General features: G+C 35.5%; 2 long non-coding RNA genes across 4 annotated transcripts in view; both read left to right on the forward strand.

The window, feature by feature from the left end:
- LOC125322019 overlaps positions 1–12,754 on the forward strand; it is a 34,624-nt gene extending 21,870 nt beyond the window's left edge. For 2 of the 3 annotated variants that reach the window (XR_007201806.1, XR_007201808.1), the window contains 5 exons: positions 584–773; positions 3,300–3,603; positions 4,545–4,634; positions 6,818–6,963; positions 8,500–10,223. This is a non-coding gene — a long non-coding RNA (uncharacterized LOC125322019). Of the gene's footprint in view, positions 1–583; positions 774–3,299; positions 3,604–4,544; positions 4,635–6,817; positions 6,964–8,499; positions 10,224–10,324 lie in introns of those variants that run through there. The other variant, XR_007201807.1, reaches the window with a different exon arrangement.
- A 2,739-nt stretch (positions 12,755–15,493) lies between these two features.
- LOC125322002 lies at positions 15,494–18,341 on the forward strand. The gene is made up of 3 exons (XR_007201801.1): positions 15,494–15,707; positions 17,533–17,652; positions 17,951–18,341. It is a non-coding gene; the product is annotated as an uncharacterized LOC125322002 (long non-coding RNA).
- Positions 18,342–19,574: the final 1,233 nt, after the last annotated feature.

Below are 19,574 nucleotides of genomic sequence, written 5' to 3' on the forward strand. Positions count from 1 at the left end.
GGCAGAAAATGTCTTGATGTTGTGTCAGCACTGCTCAGCAATAACAAAAACATCTCCATATTATTAACTCTGTTTCCAGCACAAATTCAAAACACAGCCCCATACCAGATACTGTGAAGAAATTTAACTCTACTCTGGACAAACCCAGCATAGTCAGTTATATAAAACTTCAGGACTAATACAAAAAGACAAATAGAATAGAAATACATTATGAAAGGAATTAATTACTTTCATCCATAGCTTCACTACAGAATTTCCTTAAAAATCTAAGAGATCCACTGGGTTATTAGAACATCTAAGGTAACAGAACCTGGAGAAAACTTTTGTTTTCCCTTTTTTATTGTTTTCTGTTTTTCCAAAGTTCTTTGTCCTCTTTTTGCCTTTATACCTGTTTAGTTGTCAGAATACCTCAATTCAATGTCAATATTATATTGCTATGTGGTTTTTTGTATACTACAAACTCTTCATTCATATTTCTATTTCTAAAATGTTTTGAGATATTAAATTAGACATTTTGAGATTTTAAAGGGGATTTGATTATTTGTTTATATCTCTATTTTAAAGAAATTCTCTTATCTTTAAGAACACCTCAATCAGTGATGAAAGATTGTCTTTGACTCTCAGTGAGCTGTTTAAAGCCTATTCAGTTCTGGTGATAATGTGGCTTGAATTCCTGAAGTGCTGACTTACTCAGCTTCCCTTATTCCATGAGGTGCTACCAAAGAAACATGGGGAGTTGATACATCCATGGATGAGGAATTTAATGTTTAGAGGTAAGTAAATATTGTTGAATTTTCTGTAGCAGTTACATATTTTTGCGGATTTTTTCTATTATTTTTATTTTTGATTTCCATTCAGAGTTTTAGATATTAAAATTAAACATGAATCAATTAAGTTCCAAAGTATGAATTAATAAAATATTGTTTTCATAAAATCCAGATAATGCATTTATCCTTCCCTCCCTAATTATGTTGATTCCCTGGTATGAAACCTAGTATTTTCAGATGGATATGACAGGAAAAGCAAGAAGCTGATCTGTTGGGAGGACATAATTTGAAAACTGTATCTACAAAATACACAGGAGAAAAGTGAGTAGACAATGATGAACAAATTGAGTCAAAGCTAGCAATACTTCAGGACTAGGCTGGCAAAAACCCATAAACAGGGATATGAATGAAGATGAACAGGATTCTTTGGCAAATGACTGTAAATATTTAGCTGGTAGCTGTCATTTTATCATTCTGGAGCACTGTGACGTTATGGTGTGTTACACAATACAACGACCTTGAGGTTTGACATAATGAATTGTTCACTTCCTGTAGAAAGAGGAACAGATTTTGGGTTGCTCCAATTATACTTCTGTTTGCTCTGTACGTAGGGATTGTACTGCTACCCATAAAATGTGCTGTTTAAGCCTCTTCGTGCATCCGGCTAGTCCTGCTTCTGAGCTTTAATAACAACCTTATAATTCAAGCATCAGGAGTGCATATGCAGTTCAAAGCAGGCTTATCTTCAGACATAAGACTATAAGATCTGCTCTTCCAGCCACTGCTTTTGTGGGGTAATTCTATTAAAGAGTATGGAAATACAGAATATTTTTACGGAATTTGACTTTAAGATGCTAACTTCCCAAACTGTCATTCAAAAAATAAATAAATTTGAAGGAGATAAATTATATTGATGCATGTATTTTCTAAAACTCCTTTTAAGAGATTGTGAAAAAACAATATGATTTTAATCTGTGGCCTTCATACAAACCAGGAATTCAACATCGGATTAGAAGGAAAAAAAAAGATATTAAACATAAAGTGCTTGATCTAAACCCATAGAAGGCAACAGGCATTTTCATCTGGCTTTGACTCAAGTTCATGTTTTTCTAGTGAACGATACTTAGCTGATGGATTTTATATTACTGGTAATAGAGCAAACTTACCTGTGACCTGTAGAAATGCAGTAAAACCTTTTAAACCGTTAGTGTAGCCTCTCCTAGTCTTCACGATGTTCTCTGCTGTAGCAAGATCATGGAGCAAGCCAACATGTCTGCAAATGCATCTAAGCTTATAAGTGTAAATATTTTTGTGCATCTCTGTTACTATTGTTCATAATGCATAAAACAAAACAGCCTAAATAGTGAATTAATTTTGATTTTTCTGTTTAGTTTCTTAACCTAAGGATAATTTTTACTTCTTCGCTGTGTGCTTCCCATCACAAAAAGATTCATATTGCAGTATCCTGGATCTGCTCTTTTACTAGAGTGCTGATCAGTATTGATACCAAATCTATGGTCTGTAAGAGAATCACAGAATCACAGAATGTGAAAGGTTAGAAGGGACCACAGGGAGTCATCTGGTCCAACCTCTCTGTTCAAGCAGGGTCATCCTAGAGCACATGGCACAGGATTGCATCCAGATGGTTCTTGAATCTCTGCAGTGAGGGAGACTCCACAACCTCTCTGGAAAATCTGTTCCAGTGTGTGGTCACCTGCACAATAAAGAAGTTCTTCCTCATATTCATGTGGGAATTTCTGCACCACTTTCTGCGCATTGTCCTATTGCTTGGCAGAACCACCAAGATCCTGGCTCCATCCTCTGGACACCCTCCTTTCAGATGTTTATAGACATTGATGAGGTCCCCTTGTCTCTTTCTAGGCTGAACAGGTCCACATCCCTTAGCCTATGCTCTCAAGAGAGATATTCCAGTTGCTTAAATGTGTAAATACTCTTGGGAACGGCCACATGCTAAAGGAAAAAGGAAAAAGGAAAAATTCTACAATTTATTTTTCATAGTGTAAGGACAGAAAGCTATTGGGAGTCTTCAGCTTTTCCATTATATTAAAACTAATTCTTACTCTTTGATGACCGGTAAGGTCTCTTCCAAACCAGGCCAAATTTTGGCTATCATCAAAATTTGCCCAAAAAAGGGAGTTTCCCCACACCATACATTTTAAATTATTCAAGCAATTTTTTTTTTTAAACATTAAATGTAACTTGAATAATCTTGCCTTTTTTTGTCACATATTATCAGGGGGAAAATCAAACCAAATTAAAAATCTACTTGTTTTAAAAAACGAGTAACTGTAGTCTACTTTTGTCACTTACATTTATATTTCTACACCCAGATCAAGGAACAACACACCACAGTGCTTATTGCATTAGCTACTGTAATATAACATGGGCTAACTGGTCTGCATAACTTTGGAGTAAGCACGATATCTGTTCTGATTTTTAACATTTCTCTGCTACTGATTTAGTCACTGACTAAACAGACAACATCCTGTCTTGATCTCCTTTTCCTTACAGCAATAAAAACTGCAATGCTTTACAGCTTGTGGAGATCCCACATTCTGTACAGGCGAAGGTATAGCGTCCTTTCCATCCCTGTGCTCATGTCTGTCTCGTGTGTGACAGTGTTTGGCTTTGTGCTTTCATGTGCACTGTCTGCGCTTGGCACTGGAGGGAAGAAAAGCTCACAAAGATTTGTACTGAGAGCTACAAAATTCTGGTGGGAATGGATCCTAGCACCCCTAAGGCAAGAGCTGCCCTTGCTTTTGAATAAGAATTATAAATGTCTTCCAGTGGAGTTAAAGTCTGCATTTGGAAACAGGTAAGGTGTTGTGCATTCTCCTCTCTTGTTTGTATCAGTGAAAACTTTCCTATCAGTCTCTAAAGCACAAAAATCTGGATGATCAGTTCTATTTACAAAGGCATACTAATTAAAGCTTGTGTTTAAACAGTATCAAGTCTTCAAGGATTTTTCTTTCCTGTTAGTATTTATTTCATGATCTATGTGTTTTTTTCTCCCTGAGGCAATAATGATCAGTGATTTTTTGGTAGGAATTCTGGAATTATTTATTTGTCATCTTTAAAAATCTGGTGTCATACTTGGCTTTTTTCTAGCGTTTCCTCTCCCCACCTCCAGCCAAATGCCCATGACTTCTCAGAATACTTGTTAATGGTGGCTCAGTAAGCTAATTAGCTGATTTCCTTGGGGAACTCTGAAGAAGGCCAAAAGATTCAAATGATGGTTACCTAGACACAAGAAAAGTGTATTAAATTAAATTTTGTAGATCTGTATGAGCTTTCTGATGACAGAATTTGTGTGCTTTTAGAGAAAAAAATTCCAGTCTTAGGTTTTAATTATGATCATCTTTTTGCGTATCTCCATACTTCTTACAGTCATCATTTTGACAAGCATAAACATACATTTTCTTGATGAAAATAATTTTCCTTTCATGATTACACTTGCTGACTCCTCATTACTTAAACTGCTAGAAAAAGATCTCAAGGGAGTGGCTTAGTCTATTCCCTTAAGGTCAAGAGCTTCACAAGTGGATGTAAGTAATTGAGTTATAGGGCAAAGATGAGTAAAGCTTTTAGGAAGTTAGGAATAAAAATCCTCTTGATAAAGAAATGGATCTAATTTACAGAGTGTTATTTTAGTACATAAATTGTCTAATTATATTGTATCTCACAGGCAAATTTCATATTAATTGCTAAAAATGAGGGACCAATTCTGACCCAGTTCCCATAATCCTTTTTTCACAGAGTGGAGGAATTAGGGGTTCGATAAAACTGATTCTGCCCCAAAAATGAATTTTGAATTCTGTATGTGCTTGATTGGTGATGTTTTGTCACGTAAGTATAGATAAGTAGTTGGGATGGCAGAGCACTATAGTTTTTTAGGGAGGAACTTTCAGCATCTTGGGTTGCAATTCTTCTGAACAGGTATAGAAATCTGTTTACATGTACCACTCAGTCACAGGAAAATCAGTGTAGGAAAATTGGCACTTTTAGGACACCACTTATTCCACCATAAAATACTTGTGTAAAACAGACTAGATGAATCTTGCCCTAGAGCTTCTTCTGGCTATAAAGGAAGCTCTTAACAACCTAGCCAGTCATGGTGATATTTGTGTGAGACCTTCACAGTGAGGGTTTAATTTAGTTATATTGAACTATATTGAGCACAGGTATGTAATGCTGTACAGGTTCACCAAGAGAATCCTGCATGGGAAAGAGTATGAGTCCACACTGTGTATGTTCTCTAGACAATCATTTGGATGTCAGATGGCACACCTATGGTATCTCTAATGAGACTATGTATGGGTGACTATATTGATCTGATAACATTATGTGACTACAAACACTCTCTCCGTACACTGTTATTCACTGAGTATCATTACTTTGCTTCCTGGCACAATTGCACCATATCTTTTACTGTCTTTTAGTCCTCTGATTCAAACTTCTTGGAAACCCTTACAATTCTGTCCCATCTGTAATCCTGCTGCTTGACATGGGTGGAAAGTTTGTGCTTTTACTCCCAGATCACAATGCAGTCATTGAATAGCATTGCACTGCTACATCAAGGATAACCTGAAAGGAGAACATTGGAAGAAAAGAATTTTTATGGAAATTAACCAAAATAATTGCACTGTTAAAAAAGTCAGCTTCCTGGCTATTAATCACTAAGCTTACTCACAGAATCACAGAATACTCTGAGTTGAAGAGACCCACAAGCATCATCCAATCTAACTCCTAAGGGAATGGCCCATATATGGATTGGATCCTCAACCTTGGTGTTGGCAGGACCATGCTCTATCCAGCTGAGTTAAAATGCAATCTTTGTCACTGGCTACTGTGCCAGTCACTGCAGAACTAAAGAGCCTGCCCAGGACTGATCTGGGAGCTAGCCCTTTGACACTAGCGCCTGGGTCATTGCTTTTGACTCTCTCCAATTCAAGAGTGGAAGATGACTGATACTTTGTTATTACTGCAAATTATAGTGTTAATGAGCCACCATCTTGAAAAAGGTTTCCACAGACACGGATGACAAAAGTATCCACAATGAAAACCAATATTTATTACAGAAAACATAGTTTTTACTTGTTACTTATACTATTTCCACCAAAGATTTAAAATAAATGAGATCTTAGTGAATATTTGCCAAGATAGGGACTTCTACCACTGGAGACAGTCTAAGTGTATTTATCCAGTTAGAGGTCCTCATGCTAGCCATACAAGTTGTAGGCTAACCATACAAGTTGTACCTGAGTTACTGTTTCAATTTTTGACCCTTATGAATATTTTTGTGTACCCACTGCAAATGTATTGCTCTCAATTATATATAAATTTCTAAAAAGTTATCATTAAAAAAATATTGCACTTCAGAAAAAACAATCAGAGTTATTTGCTAAAGAACAGAAAGGAAATATTTATGAAAACTTGCAATTTTAGTCAGAGAAGTCAGTGGGACTACAAAAAAAAATTGAGTCGGTTTCATAAATAGTCAATATTTCCGCATAAGTGGGATCATTTCAGAATATTAATAAATATTTCAACTCCAGAGGTGCTAAGAAGAGACAAGAATATGGAGGAGTGGCAGACAAAGATGTGATAAGCCATATAAAATCACTACAAGAGAAGCTAGAAACAATAAAGTGTTAAAAAAATTCAGAGCCTATTGATTTAGGCCAAAGAATGATTCCATAGTTTTTTACCATGACACGGAAAGAAAACAAAGAAAAGGAATGTAGGTGTTAAGGAGATTGAGAAATTTATTTTTAATGAGTTCTGTCTGATCCTTTCCCTTCCATCATAAATCTAGACAAGAAGTAGTAAATAGCTTTAGTTTGCTGGCCACGCAGCTTGACTTGAATATATAAAATTCATTGTACATTATTCAGAAACTCAGAAAAGCAAGGCCAGAATGGATCATCGGATCATCTTGTCTGACCTGTGCTATAACTCCACAGAATTTTACCCAGATGAGACCTATAATTTATGCTTGAATAATACATACAATAACATTTCTCCTACAGCTTTTCTTCCCAAATCTTCTGAGAAACAGCTAGCCTCATTAAAGAATTTTCTGAACTCCTGAGATAACTGGAAGACCCAAACTGCCAAGACCTGAAGACAGAATGGTACCTCACCCTCGGTCCTGAATAACTTTGGCTAAGTGAAGGTGAAAATTATTTTGATATCATTATTCATGTGTGCAGCATTCAGAGGGTTATCTCTTTGCTTAGTAAAATGTGATCTGACCTTGTAGTGAGCCAGTGCAGCAGATCATAATGATGAGACAGTAATTTCAAGCAGAATTTAGGCAGAGTTTAACCAGAGGTTTTATTTGTAGAGACCTGTATGTTACCAGGAGTGTCTGCTTTTTAACCCATGTGTGTACCGTGGCTGTCTTTAACGTATCACCTCTATTTCATAGAATAATACAATAGTTCTGGTCAGAAGGGACTTTTAAAGGTCCAACCACCCTTAAATGAGCAGAGATATCTTCAACTAGATGAGGTTGCTCAGAGCCCCATCCAACCTGACCCTGTGTGTTCCCAGGCATGTGGAATCCACCACTTCTCCATGCATCCTGTTCTGGTCTTCCATCATCCCCATTATGAAAACTTTTTTCTTATATCTAATCTAAACTGACCCTCTTTTAGGTTAAAATCATTACCCCTTGTCATATCACAACAGGCCCCGCTATAAAGTTTCTGTCCATCTTTCTCATAAGCCCTTTTTTAAGTACTGGAAGGCGCTAAAAGATTTCCCTGGAGCCTTCTCCAGGCTGAACAGCCCCAACTTGCTCAACCTGTCAATACAGGAGAGGTGCTCCCACCCTCTGATCATTTTTGTGGAGTTCTTCTGGACCTGGGAGCCACTTCTAAGTGCTCATTTCTATGGAGATGGGTAAGAGTGTATCATTCTTACTGAATCTGAGTGTGTCACCTAGAAAGGTTGGTATCAAACAGGTAAAAGACTGATAACTGTTCACTTGCAAGAATATTCTAGAAATGTGAAGAATAGTGAGAATTTGAACTTCACACCATGCCATGGTCAGCAAGCAGGGGCTTGTCATATGCAACAGGAGCATCAGAAGATATATATGTTATTTTCCTACCAGTTCTGGGTTTTACATCATAAATCATTAACTACCCTTGCATGTCTCTACTTTTCTTACTGAGATTCCCAAATGAATTTGTACCATTGTGGTGTATATAAAAAGAAACAGGAAACATACACTGTTCCTTAAAGTTCATTCAAAATGTTATTAGAAACTTCACATAACCATTATGCTGCGGATCTTCCCACTTCATCTTTCTCTGTCCTTACTTTACTAGTCATGGAATTATTGCTTGTTGTGCATATAATTTTTGTTTGTCTATGAAGAACTCTTTATCTTTCCACAGTTCCTGTCAAAAAACTGTCTTTTTTTCAAGCCTTTATTGACGGTCATTTCTTCTCAAACTAGCAATATGAATTTCAAGAACACTGGCAATTTTTGATAAATTAAAAGCAGCAATATTTTTACACCATTACATATAAATCTGAAAACATGTAAATTAAGAGAAAATGAAATGAAGTTTGTTTTTGCACCAAAATTTAAATTTTTTTCTACATTTACTCATTTGACTATGGTTAACAGATTGGAACTGAAAAGGAATTTTCTTATCCATGTACAAATTAAAATTGTCTATTCTTTTTTTCCCCTCAGATTACAAAAGGAGTACTCTATACGGGAATTGAGCAAGCAAACAAAGAAATGATCCACAAGTATTTTACATGAAATGACCATAATGATAGCTAATTCATATTATAAAACATGCCATTTTTCCAGACTGGGTAAAAACTGAAAAATGAAATCTCCTTTCTGTCTTACGAAGTTCATTGAATTAAACCTTTTCCTTAAAGGAAACCACATTATATAACAGTTTTCTAATGTAAAAAATTTAACAGGCAAGTATTGGTGAAGAGTGTGCTTGATAAATCTTGCTATACAACGGAACAACCCTACTGTCTTCTGTAACATTACCTTTTGAGAAATGTCAGTTATGCATGAGAGTATCCTACAAATTTTGAGATGAAACTAAGCCAGAATCCTGTTCACATTATTCATACATGACTTGTGGTTCACTGAACTGTAACAATGCAAGCCATTTCACAAAGTCTTTTAATGCTAAACTGGCAGGGCCACTTTTGCAAGGCTTTTCTATGCCAGCTCAATCCTTGATCTCTTTTGTGTAGAAATGCCAAGAATATCAACTTTTGTTTATGAGTTCTAATAGACATTATTTTTCATTTGAGAGCAAGTCTGAAAAGAGCATGTACCCTCCAATTCTTTGTCTCTTTTAGCTCTTAGCATGATACTGAAATATCAGAAGTAATTAAAGAAAATTATATCGTAAATCCCAAGATAAAAGTGTGACTAATGATTAATTCTCTGGTATTTTGTCAAAACCCTTCTCATAATTCCAAAGCTCTAGTCAATATTCACATAACTAATTCTCCCTAAGTAAATTTTTCTTTCCACTAGGAAAATGTTTGTGTGCTGCTTAATAAATAGTTTCTTAAAGTTCCAAGTATATAGTTTGTGTAGTTGTTTTTCTTTACTATTTTGATCAAAACTTTGATTTTCAAAAGAGTGTGTATTTTGAGAGTCACACTAAGGGATTTAATTTTTACATATATATGTATTTCATTCTGGCATCAAGAAGATGAAGAAGACTTATTTTCCATAAAGGTATAAAAATCTAATGGTACCTTTTATCTGATTTACACTTCAGTTAAAAGACTGAAGGCTTTTTCCAAAGAAAGAGCTTTCAGAATTATGCTTCTTACACCATAAATGCACAAAGAAAACAGATACAGTAAATTCAATTTTCAAGTCTCCTTTTCTGATATATACTTACTACACATTAGTTATTAAACTATTACCTTGCTGTCTTTTTTCAAATCCCCAGCTATTCTTACATCTCATTCTGTTGCCCATGTTATCTGTTGCTCTGTACGTCTTTGAATTCAAACTACAAAACTAAGCCAATAAATTCAACTAATTTATTGAACTACAATGCTTTCATCTAAGCAGGGCTTTTAATGGTCCATATAGGAACAAATTTCACTGGTTATTCTAATGGAAATTTTTTGTCTGTTGAATTTTTTCCCCTCTGTTAGTTTTAACTGACTGTATTTGATGCTCAAGTTTTGACGCAGTCTGCTTTTTATATTTTTAATATTGATTAGAATTTTCAATCTGAATGAGTTTTCAAAGACACAAATTAATCAGCCTTTCAACAACAATTATCAAAAACTATATTAAACATTTCATTTTTCACACTGCAATATGAAATCAGGAGAATTTCAGTTTATTCCTTTGGCTACATTAATTTATTTATTTTGGCTCTATTTTGTTATCTTAGATATGCATTTATTTATTTTCTAGACATAGAAATAAAAATGTGAAACAATTTACAGTACTCAGAGACTACTGTGAAAAAGAAAATGTTTACCTTTTTTCTTTTTTTTTTTTTTTTACTATAAAGGTCATTGAAAAGTGGAACAGGTTGGGCAGAGCATTGTGGAGTTTCCATCTGTGGAGATTTTCAAAATAGTCTGACTGGACACATTCCTGAGCAACGTCCTTGTGCAGGGAAGTTTGGCCTAAATGATCTCAAGGATCCCTTACAGCTTCAGCTATTCTATATGTCTCTGTTATTTTGCACGCCATTTAAGATGTTAAAATATACTCTTGTTGTTCTACTGAGATTGAGACAGAGATGAGACCACAAAAAGAGCAATCTATTTCCAACTTGTTTAGACTTCAATCAAAATTTTATAATAAGGAATCATATTTTAAGGGATGAGGGAGTTTTAAGTTGTCAAGAGGAACAAATGTGAAATGAATTGTATTATGGCAATATGATGTTTCAAATGAGTTCACATGAGAAACCTGCAGACTACCTGTTGCTTGAAAAAGAATGTGAATGTCTACATTTAAGAGGAAAAAGTCAGTGTAGAATTCTCATTCAGCCTTAGAGACCTACCATACAGATATACTTGACTGAATTTCTCTCCATAAGTTCCTTTCCTAATTAGAAAAGGAGGGGAATAGACCTTTCTACAGGCAAAAAATTGGATTCTGTTTCAGACATTGGCATTAAATTAAGATATGCTGTGTCTTTGAAACTCACGGTTTTGGTTTTGATTATAAATGAAATCTAGGGTGAAAGCTCAGATTTAAATAACAGACATCTCTCTTCCAAGGCCCAGAGACCTTAGAGAAGGTCAACCTTTCAGAAAGTTGTTATTAATCTGGGCATATAGCTAATTGTTCCTTTACCACATTTACTCATTTGGAATTTTCCTGTAATGCTGGTCTGAGTTTGATTTGATGTATACCACAGAAATTACTCTGGTGAGCTATGACACAGCTCACTTTAACTCAGGAATGGCAAATAGAAATAAACTAAACAACATAAACCCCAGAAATACCTAAATTTTGATTAACTTTTAGAGACACGGGGATACAAAAAAGAGCTGGAACATGTCCTATGTGTTGCATGTAGATACAGTCTAGAAGGAATTAGCCCTACTTGAAAGTCAATCTATATCTGGAGGCCAGGAATGATCCTGGTATTTAATGCCTTAGGTGGTACAGAGGTCACCAGATTAGTACATAAATTTTAGGAATAGATGGGTACCTAGAGAGAAATTATATCTGACTATGTTTAGACACCTATCAGAACAACAGATCTGTACAGCTCAGCAACAAATGATCTCTATTTATGGACTTTATAGATACCTTCTGGAAAAAAAGTGATTCAGACAAAGATTTAGGTGCATGTTGTGAAGGTACACCTCTATATACTTACATAGCCCTGCTACACACCTTGCAGTGTCTACGAATAGAAGTTTCCATCTCTTACAACACTTTTAGTATCTAGGCCAAAAATAAATGATCTTTTAAATTTTAATTAATGGGAATTTCTAAACTATATGTTCTTCTTCAAACCTCACATCCATTTACTGTGACTGGTTGCCATTTATCCCATTTGTCACAGTTCTACAAAATATGTAAATATTTAATTATACAGCCAGATGTCTGTAGGTACTTATAGAATTTCCAGGACATTTAATTTCTATTGAATTCATTGAGAATTAGGTATTTTGAAAAGGATGTCAAACATCTCCCTAAACCTTGGTAGGAATAATAGTTCATGATCAACAGTGTTGATCTGTAGCTAGACAACATCCTGCTGCAAAACGTTATCAAATTCTTCAAAAATGTCCACAGAAATAAGACCTGACTATGAACTGCATCCCACTCTAGAGAGAAACATCTTCAAAGGAACTCCTTGTTTCTAAATCCAGTTCCAGTCCTGAAACCAATATTAAGTATATGCATAGAGAGCAACCTGGGAATACCCTAGAATAGAATTACGACTGTCACAAAATTTCAAGACTTCAAGATCTATGTAAATGTCAAATATAAAAGAATTTTGCTTCTTCACTTTTCTTCCTTAAAAAAGAAATGAAAATCAGAGTGGAAAATTTATCCCAAGAGCTAAGTAATTTGGGGACAATTTCACAGGACCAGTCTTGCAGCATTTACACAAGCAACAGTTTCTCTTCCTTCACTGGTGTTCGTTCAGTTACTCATCACTGTTGTGCATGCTAAAGAGCAGGAGCAGAGGAATTTTCCAGCTGCTGAAGCATTTTGTGAAGTTTTCCCTTCTCATGCTTTAGCTGAGAAACAGTGGAAGACGGTTCTGTAAACAAACTATCTCACACCTGCTTGGACTTGTTTTGGTTCACTGCAAAAAATACTGTGGAAGTGGGTGTTATGCTGTTCAGCCAATCCCTCTGGGAGGCGGATGGTCAAGCATCCAATGGTTTTTTGCTACCCTTGCAAACAAAGCTATATAAGCTGAATTATATAATTAAATATAGCCATTTCTGGCCTTTGAACCCCATCCTGGACTTGTGTCATTTCTCGCCATCCCTAGGGACAACAGCAACACACTGTCTTTCGCAAGCATGCTCTTCTAATGGTGTTTCATTTTTAATTATTATTAGTAGTAGTTTCAGCAGTATTAGTGTCAGGAATGCAGGTTTCATCATGAAGTTAATTGAAACAAAACTCTAACTCCAAATAACTCAAAGCTTTGTTGAAGCCTACATCCAAACTCACAGTTACATTACATAGACCGTGCTTTTTATCTGAAAAAAGTGACATAATTTACCTACACCTTTTGGCTTTTCCATTAAGAATAATGAGTATATACATATTTACCATGATAAGACAGAACAAATACTTTTTTTCCCCCTGTAGTACCTGTTAAACCCATAGAGAAACTGTGGAACTTCAGGAATTTCGGGAATTATCCTGGGGCTCTTTATCACCTCTTATTTCCATTGAATGATCTAAAAATTGATTATACTATCTAGAGTATGTGTATGCTTATCCTCATTTCTAATGAATATTTCAAGTAGTAAGCAACTTATAAATATCAATATTGAACACTTATGTTTAAAGTTAACACAGAATAACACTCTTTTACAGAGAAACTTTCTCAAATTTATTCTCAATTTCTAACTCAGGTTTTCTTGAAAGAAGTCTGCAGTTTTATTTTTTTTCCACACCTTCTTCTTGAGATTTTAAGTCTGTAACATCATACAGGAGAAAAGAAGATGGGATTTTATTGACACCAAAATGTCTCTCCCAATGCAAAAGGCATAATCTGTTCCCCTGTAAAAGGAAAATATATGGTAATGATGCCATGTTTATAACAACCTCTTGTTTTATAATTCATTTCCTCAAGAATGGGCACAGAAATATTTGAGAGATTAGTTACAAAATATATTCTGTTCCTTATGAAATCTGTTCAGTTTTATAGGTATAAAAGAGACATCAGACATAAATAATGCCAGGATTGAACAGTTTTGCAAATGCTGCATATAAGATACAATAGCAATATTCTATTTGTCCTCAAATGCAACTTCTTTGTTGAAGCTCTAGACTCCAACTCAATATAAGACTATCTGATAGAAACATGGATAGAGGCAAGGGAAATTAGGCTTTTGGTGGTTCCAAAACAGCATTTTTTTTTTTTTTTTTTGTAACCTCCAAAGAGTGTAAATCATTTTAACTGCTAACCCATCACCAGAAAGAAAACCAGAAACATGCCACTTGTCTTTAGACTCTCCTAAATTAGGAATCAAACTTTAGAGTAGAAAGTTACACTCCCTGTATAGTCAAGAGGGAGGCAGAATCTTTCAGCTAATGATTAACACTACAAAAAAATCTCAGTCATAATTTAAGGCGCTAGACTAGTTTAATGCTCTGAAAGTAGGAATGCCATTTATACTGGTAGTCTGGTAGTAAAAAAGCTGTTCCTCAAAGAGTTTCTTTTTAGTAGCTAAGGATGAAATCCAAAGAGCTAATGAGGCTTCTATATAACTCAGCTGAGATCTGAAATACAAACTGAGCAATCTAGTGAGCAGTCAGCTAGCGGCTCAGAAGTCTGCAATCTGTTGTCACCACAGAATCTACTTAGAACATTACATTTATAAACTTGTCAAAATCCTGAGATACCTGAATATGTAAGCACTATCTTGTGCATGTGAACTTGCATAAGTAGAATTGTATGTACCTTATTCAACCCTGAATAAGATTTCCTGAATTAGGAAAAAAAATATATTTTGCAGCTCAGTGATGGGTGGACTCTTATGAGGGCATATTTCCACTCCACCATTTCTTATTGGATAACTGAGGTCATTTCCTGCTAGAAAGTCAGCTCACAGGGTCTCTTTACAAAAGAGATCTGAGGCTGTGTTTTCCCTACATAATATCATAGGAGCCAAATCTTTTCCATTCTCCTCCAATAGCAGCATTCCAGTCACATGACAGTGCAATAATGTAAAGAGATGCCATTGCATTATTCAAGATGATACAAGTCTGCGTACTCTACTTGGCATTGATTATTAACTTGAATATTTCACTGCAGTCTTGATAAGCAGATAGTGACTCAGGTTCTAGAATTTATCTGGGCAACAGCGGATTAGAACTGCTTGTCTGTATTGCACTTCATGATGGAGAAAGGCACTGACGTGCAATTTTTGAAGGTGGTTTAATTCTCAAAGCTCTGGAACTTAATTTAGCTTTCTTTTTTAGAATCTGGCTTGTATTATTTAGCAGGCTGAACAGTTAGCAACCTTCTATCTTTTAGTACACAGACCATGAAAAGAAATAATGTGTTATTACTGGGACAAGCCACAGAAGACAGACAGTATGAAATTAGAAATAATTCCTTAGAAATTAAAGGATATAAGAATAAAATCAGACAAACTAGTACTGTTTTGGATAGTATGCTGTATGCTATCTAATATTCAGTACTTAGAGACAGCGTGTGGTTGAGATGGACACACAGTCTGAATAGTATGTCTTTTTTCTCCTCCTTTTATGTTTTGGTGACTAAGCAGACAACACATAATATCTGTAGATTATAAAAGTCCTACAATTTAAATAGTAAGCATTCTTTTGCATGTTAATAAAATATCACCCAGTATTAAATTGGTATTTAATTAGCAGAAAAAATATATGTCGAGTTATAATTTAAAACAAACCAACTAAAAGTATTTTTTAAATCATGATGTGTTGCCAACTTTACGTGCAGATTGAAAAAAGTTTTCACAGATTTCATTTGCTGCTCACTAGTCAGATATATATTTTTCTGTTGTTTTAACAGTATATTTAATGAAAAAGAAAAGCAAAACATCTCCAAGTAAATAATTGAAGTACTGTGTGTGAAGCAATAGTGTTGCTGATCGTATATTACTGTGCCAAATTCTGTTTAAATACATTGAGGAAGAAAATGCTACTACTTATGAAATGCTACTACTTATTTGCTACCTATTACTACTGAGGTAAAGTTCCTCCAGATGTTTGGTTTTTTTTTTAAGTGCATCATTATTTGCTTTGTGATAAGGTAGGGGTTTTTTAAATTTTGTTTTGAAAGATGAGTATGAGAAGATAACACCCCTTTCCTTAAAATTTATTCTTTTACTTGAGCAAGCTCTCAAGTTATATCCTGTAGTTGTTGTGTTTCTTATTTTGGAAAAGGAACATCTTTAAGGGATGAATTGTCTGAATTATTTGTTTGAAACATTGTCAAAAGACTTTTTAGTAGAGATTTAAATATATATATATGCATATATATATATATATATGTATAGGTATACCAACCAGAACCAGTAAGGTTATTGAAGTACCTTGAGCAGGATAATCTGCGGACCTCTGCTGACAATATAGACTTCTTCTCTGACAGTATGTGAATCTTACTGTTGGTCTGTAGGTCTTTCTTAGTTTGGAAATGATCCTGTGCCTATTTAAAATCTGTGTTCAGATAAAAGGTTTAAGTATTTTCATCCATTTGATTAGGGGAATTTAGGACACTGTGGAAATTGTTCTCCTGAATAATTGTTACCTGACATCATACAAAAACTCTGGTCTCAGGTATTTTTTTTTCCAACCTTGGTTACACTCAAAATGCCTACATGTGCTTCAGGAGCTAAACTTCTGAATGCAGTGCACCATTTTTACTTTGTTTTGTTATCTAGGAAACAAGTTACCCAATGTCTTAATTGCTTAAAATAAACAGTTCTTTGCTTAAAATAACCCCAAGAACCCAATAGATCCAGCTCTATAGAACAGTCTTGGAAGTTCCAGCATTTTCCCTATGATCACCTGACATATTTTGCTGTAGATAAATCCTCCCTCACATCTTGGGAAAATAGAAAAAGAGGAAATGTTCAGATACAAGTGTAACAAAGCACCTGGATATTACTTGCTTTTATTCTACTTCTTTACTAAGAAAGAAGTTAAAATGACAGCCATTTCAAAGGGGCAGATCACAGGCAAGCACAGATTTGATTTTGAATGGATGTCACTCCCATCTGAAAGTCTGGGACTAATACCATGTATTGGGAACTTAAATACCATGCTGTTTATAAGAAGCAAGGATCAAAGCACATAACCCATCCTAATGGAATTTAGCTGCCATTAAAAAGGATGCTTTCAACAGTCAGTAGCTTCTGTTCCTTTAACAATTTGCACAGTTCCTTAAAAATCTACAAGCCAGCAACCATGGAAATTTATAGCTTTTTCTCCCACAATAAGCCAATCTTTTTTTCATCTGTTTGTTCCATGGAAATTTAAATGAAAATAACCTTCTTAGTTATTATCTTCATCTCATTCTTTTTAATAAAGAGTGTTAGGTGTGTCTTGAAGATTTGTTTTGAATGCCACCAACAACTATCTCACCATATAACAGATCTGAAATGATTAAGCAAAGCTGTGAACACACATCAATATTTATTTCCTTTGTTTCAACTTATTTTATTTTTCATGAAAATAATATATTTGTCATATTTTTTCTAAATTGATTAGTAAATATTTATTCTATATTGTTTTCTGAAGTCAAGAGATCAAAAATGATAATCTATTAAATATTTCCTTTAAAAATAGTTTTTAAAATAATTCTCAAATTCTCCTATGAGTTAAAATGTAGCAATTTGTCTTCTTTTCAATTCTCTTCTTCATCACAACAACTCAAATTGAGGTACATTCCTGACTGAAATCACCTAGCATCTCTTATTCATAATGACAGAACTTCATTGAAATCCACAAAAGAAACACTTGGGCTTTCAGGAGCATATAAAACTGAATTGATTTCCTGATTATCTCTTGTAGTTATAAATCTCTTTTTACCTACAGTCAAGAAGGATCTCAAAAACCAAGAGAATCTCACAGAGAATTCTTTGAAAAACTTGAGTTAGTCTTGCTCTTTGATATACCATGACTCATCTTCAGGTAAGTAACAGGCTTTCCAGTGCTGTGGACTCTTTGATTCTATTATTTAAATGTGGGATGATTTTCTGATGGTATATATTCAATAAAACACTTCCTGTCAAACCTCAACTGCTAAAGCAGGACAGTGGAGAGAGGAAGCTGCCCTTTTGTGAGAAAAAAACTGTGCGTACACGAAGCTCTGTCTAGGAACAGGTGTTGAGCAGGCTGAGAGATAATGGGTTAGGATTAGAGACCAGATCAGTGTGGGCATTATCATTGTAGATGTCTTCCAACTAATGAAGTTGCATTATATTTGCAGGATATGCTCCTCATGGTAGACCGTAATCATCCTAATATCCACTGGGAGGGAAGCATCACAGAGCAGAATCCACCAAGATAGTTTCATGGAGTGCATTGATAACAACTTCCTGGCAGAGGCAATTGAAGAAGCAAAAAGGGGAGATTCTTTGCTGGAATTCCAGATAAGGAAGGAATAAGTCCAGCTCTTAAGTGAATGGCCCTTCCAGGGATAGAGCCCACAACCTTGGCATTATTAGCACCATGGTCTAACCAACTTCTTCCCCTATATTCTGTACTCGTGAAACATAATGGAAGTCCTGGGTCTAGTTCTGTGCTCTGAAGTGTCTCACTGTGGGGTATGCCCAGCCCCTGCCCTGGAGGGATCTCTGCTGAGATAAGAGATTTCGCAATCGCCCAGCAGGACTCCCTGGAAAGGCAACCACTTTGGTCACAGGGAGAAAAGACAGACCCACAATCCTTTAGGAGACCCTATGCAGATCCTTCATAACCCATTGGTCCTCACCCATCCCCTGTATCCCTATAAAAGCAAGCCCTCTGCCCCTGTGCAGAGGGATTTCTCATCCCTGGCTTTCCCCTTCGCTGGAGGGGACCCACAATAAACCTACCTTCGTGCGGAACCAGCCACACGAGCCTCTCGTCTCTCTCTCTCTGGTCTGGCTTGGCCTGGAGGCTGCCCTGCAGAGCTGAGCTGAAACCATGAGCTGATATCACTAAAGAGCTGACAGCCTCTGCAAGGGCCCTCCTGCCAGCAGCTGAGGGAAGACACCGGGCCTCCGGAAGGCGATTCCTTTTGGGACCATCTCCCCGGACCGGTCACCTCTTCCTTGGTCAGAGCCACTGACCCCACCACCAGTTGTAATATCTCACCACTCTCATCATAAATAATTTATTTTCACCAAGAAGAAGCAAATTCTTTTTTAGAAAAAGTAGTGCCTAATACAGAACAAAAATATCCAAACTTGTCTGTATAGTCAATATTTTTTATTTTATTCCGGTTTGACCCTCAGTCCATTACTAAGAGCTTCATGAGCAACATAACTAGGAGCAACCATATTGACTTCTGGTTTTGCTTTTGGTTATTGAATTTCATCTTTCCAGAACTTTATGAAACATTACATCTGTAGTTGTAGTATTCTAAGAATAACTATTTGGTTTTAACAGCAAAATTGCTGAGTGAGTGAGTTATATAAAAATCCACTTATTTCCACTCACTAAACTATTTTTAAAAATTCAGTACAAGGTAGGTACTTCGTTATAGTAAATTTAGATTTAATAACAATTTCAAATGTAATATTTTTTATAAGAGAGACCTCAACAAATATACAACATGAAATAAACACTTTGTAGAAATAATCAAAGCAAAATGTAAAATGATCTTCATATCCATTGACAAGTAAATCTCTCATCTGTAAACCTCATAAAATCTTTTTGTTTCAAAATTGTTAGCAATTTCCTCATATGACTATCAGCATAACAGCACAGTAAGCAATCTTGGGAGCCCTTTTGCAAATATTTATGAGTGATCATGTTAGTTTTGTCCGTGGATAAATTCACTTGACTTTCTGTTTACCTTTTCACAAAGATGCCTCCTGGCTGGAAGAAACGTAATGTCACCTTAATTA

This window comes from Corvus hawaiiensis, chromosome 2 (assembly GCF_020740725.1).
Source record: "Corvus hawaiiensis isolate bCorHaw1 chromosome 2, bCorHaw1.pri.cur, whole genome shotgun sequence".
NCBI classification, from domain to species: domain Eukaryota; kingdom Metazoa; phylum Chordata; class Aves; order Passeriformes; family Corvidae; genus Corvus; species Corvus hawaiiensis.